This window comes from Halyomorpha halys, unplaced genomic scaffold (genome assembly GCF_000696795.3).
Source record: "Halyomorpha halys isolate HHAL.00 unplaced genomic scaffold, Hhal_1.1 Scaffold178.1, whole genome shotgun sequence".
NCBI classification, from domain to species: domain Eukaryota; kingdom Metazoa; phylum Arthropoda; class Insecta; order Hemiptera; family Pentatomidae; genus Halyomorpha; species Halyomorpha halys.
The window spans coordinates 645,338-649,770 of record NW_027105168.1 but is presented as its reverse complement, the minus strand read 5'-3'; the positions used below and the strand labels follow the sequence as shown (position 1 = coordinate 649,770).

The following is a 4,433-nucleotide window of genomic DNA, read 5'->3' as shown; positions in this document are numbered from 1 at the left end:
TATATATATAATGGCTATTTCTTTGTTCCAGGAGGTAAGAAAAAAATAATACTTTGCAACCAATTTTAACTTTTATGTTCAGCATTTTTTACCTATCTAAAGGAATCAGAAAAGTCTGAAATTTACATTTCATGGCATTTTTTACCTATCTAAAGGAATCAGAAAAGTCTGAAATTTAAATTTCATGGCATTTTTTACCTATCTAAAGGAATCAGAAAAGTCTGAAATTTAAACCTCAGTCTACTTAGAGTATAAATGTAAGACAATGTTGCTAAATAACACAGTTCTCATATGTATGAATTTAATGTTATTTAATACATAAATGTTTACACTGGTTCTCAAGTACAATGTAAATGATTTTGCTTTCAGGACTGATTGTTTTTATTTCTTTAGTACCAATTATTATTAGTAGTACCAATTGAATTAGTATCAAAAACCCTTTAAAAAATATCATCTGATTCAGAGATAAAGATCTCAGTCGTTATAAATGTTATATAAATATATTATTAAATATTATAACTATTTTTATGAAACTTTTGATTATATTAAATATAATTTCGTTTAAATTGTTTACAGAGAAATTTGATTACTTCCGTATTTACGTTTTGGAACTTAGGTAAAATTAACACATAAAATTGTAAAATAAAGTTGTTTGAGTAAAATAAAAATTAGGAATTGTAATTATTTTTTAGGTCTTCCTTGAGCCCTCAAATGAATGATTAGTCGAACGAACTTGGCTTACCTTTCAATTAATTTAACACGATGAAAGACACAAATATCAGAATTTTAATTGTAATTTATCATTCACAGAACTTTACTCCCGAATTTATGCTTTTCTCTGCCAAGCCTACTCCTAAGTCCTTTCGTGTTAACTTTGAAATCGAAGGAAATATTGGAATTATCAAATATTTTATTTTTGTAAAACTTTTATAATTGACAGAATTGATTGTAGATAGAGCTCCAAAGAGGTTTTATTGTGTAAGTAAATGTTTACAAAATAAGATAATCATTTATAATAAATAATTTATGTAAGCAAAAGAGTAGTATCCTACAATTTATTTGTCTAGATCTATACTTAGAACTGTTATCACACCTGGTTATATTTATTAGTAACTTGTTTCCAGGTTATATAGTTATTTATATAATTCCTTAAATTGTTATTATTAATTATTTTTTATTACACTTTATAAACATAACAATTGTTTTGAAATATTTTTATTTTAATGTTTATTAATTCTAAAACCTTTGTATCTTGTTTTTTGCATTTAGCCCGAAACGTTGATTAACAATAAATAGTTTTCTTTTACAATTTTGATACCTTTGTTGACCGCCACTCTGACAATCGTCCAACAATCTACTTCTTACGGTCAACTATCTTCTTCTAATAATATATTTTTTTTATTTAAATTTATTTTATTCATATAGAGCTCTAAAAAATATGACTACGTTAAAAAAAAAAGTTTTCTTCCTACTTTAAAATGTACTTTAACGAAACTTTTAACACTATAGATATAATGTGAAGAACGCAAATCAAACTTAGCTATAGACATGAAGAAAAAAAAAAATACATGTTATCATTATTTTTTTTTAATACTACAGTGATGTATTACCAGATCAAATTTTTAAATCACAGAATAAAGATTTGTTTTTGTCATATTTAGCGGTGGAGGTATTCAAGTAGGACTTCGGTTGGGATAAATATCGCCCTAGACCAGACTACAGAAAACCATTACGCGCAATATCCAAGTATCACGTTCGATTCAGTAGCCATGTTGCGAACTATAGCAAAACGACTAGCCAAGCTTGTCCCGACTCAGCCGAAGCCGGTTTCGATGTCCGCTACTCAAACAAGGCTTTCACATTAGAGCCTATGGTCATCTGATATCAGGCCGGATGCGGTATCATATCCCAGCTAGTCCAACGTCTTGTCTAAATTGCTTCAGGAAATACATTTCGGCTATTCTAAACATAGTAGAGGAAGAAGGTAATGGGGGATGAAGGGATGGAACCCCATTTTGTTTTTAAGGGAATGAAGCTCTCCTATTGTGTTTAAATATAAATTTATTGTTTGGGTGGATTCCCAAACTAAGCATATAAATAAATTAAAAGTTATTATTCTGGGGTCAGGTCCCACCAGAACAACTACAAGGTAATTTTAATTTTAAAATAACATATTTTAACCTAAAACAGTTTGGCAACACTTAATTATAACTTGTATTAAAATTACATATAAATAATTTTAGATACAGAAATGAACAAAATAAATAAATTAAAAAAGTAACTGACTAAATCATAAAAAACAAAACAAAAATATAGTTACAAATTATTTGTACTATTATAAAATTGGATTAGACTGGTGAAGTTAAAGGTAGTTAAATAGAAGGGTTTTAAACAAGGGAAGGGTTGGTATATGCCGTATGTTGGAGGGAATGAAGTTCCAGTCATATGTAGCTCGGGTAAAAAATGATTTATCAAACGCAGCAGTTCAGTGAGGTGGAGGGTAGATGTCAGATAAACGGGATCTGGTAGTACGGGATTGGACTGAGAATTTGAATTGCAGGTTTTCTAGGATATAGGAGAGGCGTTGAGTAATTACCTGGAATAGAAAGGAAGCTAGGAAATACTAGCAACGGAAGGATGGATGGAGCCACTTCAGCCCGGCGTAATACAGGGTTATGTGCGTATGTCTGGTGAGCCCGAAAATAAATCATATTGCACAATTCATAAGACATTTAAGCTTAGATAGGAGATTACCCGAGAGCCCACCACATACTAGACAGACATAGTCAAAGTGGTGGAAAACAAGAGATAACGGATTCTATAAAATTTCTTTAGGGTAGCTATAAGAAAATTGGGGCAATTTATGGTTTCCAGGATAAATTTTGTCCACGGAAGCACAATAAGGGTCCTTTTCTAGACTTTAGATATCAATCCTAATTCTTAATTTTTTAAAAAGTAAAACTTAACCCAAATCGTTTGTGTAAAATTCTACCACTATCTAAGAAATATAATCTAAAATTATAATTTGTATAAGTAAACCTCAAAATTATATCCGGAAACTTGACAACTAAATATTATACATAGCTTTTGTCTGTTGTTTTATGATGTACTACATGTACTAATGTTTTTTTAAAAAAATTAATGTGAAAAATATAAATAATATACCCAGCTTATTATGTATTATTAATTTTTACAAGTGATATATAATTTATTATTATTCTTAAATATCAATATTTGTATTTCTCATTTAATGTAGTGGCTAACTCCATATGTACGGGGGTTGCACCAAAAACAAATAAATATATTATTACTAGTGGGCAGACCAACCCCCATTTTAGAAATAATAACTCAATGAAATAAAAACTGAATTTTTACGAGCCATTTTTATTATTCCGTCTAATATGTAAAATAAAATATTATATGGTGATCACTGTATTTTTTTAAATATTATTTTTGATATTACTCAGCAAAAAAAGTCAATGTTAGGTTTCAGACTTTTAGTGACGATAATATAAAACCCTACCTACTTTGAAAAAAATTTAAAAAAAACAACAAACGAATTGATAAAATATCCCAGTAAGGAAATATATTACGCAGTTATTTTCTTTCATTCAATTTTTTTTTTTTTGAGAATTCTGAAATCCCGAAAAATTTCTAAAAATCTGAAGCTAAGAGTGTGCAATGCCATCATGAAGCCAGTTCTGGTACCCAGCTGTTATACCAGGGCTATAACAGGTACCCTAGAAACCAGAACCAAGAAATTTGAACTGAAAGTCTTTCGTGGAATTACAGGAGTGATCTGGAATCAGAGCCTTAACACGTAGAGGAGAAGATCTAACTGTAAACTGCTTACAGAGACAGGTCAGTCAATATCTCATGATGTGAAGGCGGTTAAGATGGACTGGATATGTGGCTCGAAACAATCCATCAGAACGCCTGTACACAATGAATGACAGTACATTCGCAAGAGACCACCTGGGAGGTGAAATGTGTATGCAGAAAACTGGAAAGCAGCAGACTAAGAGAGTGTAGATTTATTTTAATCAAATAGAAAAAATAATTTTTTTATATTGTTCAGTTTCTATTTCAATGGAGCGTATTTTTTCCATTAAAAAGTGCTAATTGCTAAAGTGCTATTGAAAATAATATTTTAAATGATATAAGTTAGCATCAGAATTTATATTAAATCTATCTTTGATTATATTAATACCGAGCAATATATTTTGGATGTGAGATTCCATATTACCGACATTCTGTGCAGATTTTATTATTCGTTCGTATTTAAACATACTATTAAAATAATAATAATAAATTGGAAGAAAAGGGAGTGCAGTTTAGTTCTTATAAAAAAGGTTCACTCAGTCTTTAAAATGAATCCTTAATTAGATTTATTTTTTATTAATATAGTTGTTTGAGAGTGGTTTAGTTTCTTT

At 29.4% G+C, this 4,433-nt stretch overlaps 1 protein-coding gene across 8 annotated transcripts in view; it reads right to left on the bottom strand.

Annotated features, from left to right (window-relative positions):
• Positions 1–4,433, bottom strand: part of LOC106679133 (small conductance calcium-activated potassium channel) — a gene marked incomplete at its 3' end in the record, with an annotated part of 993,499 nt that overhangs the window by 689,790 nt on the left and 299,276 nt on the right.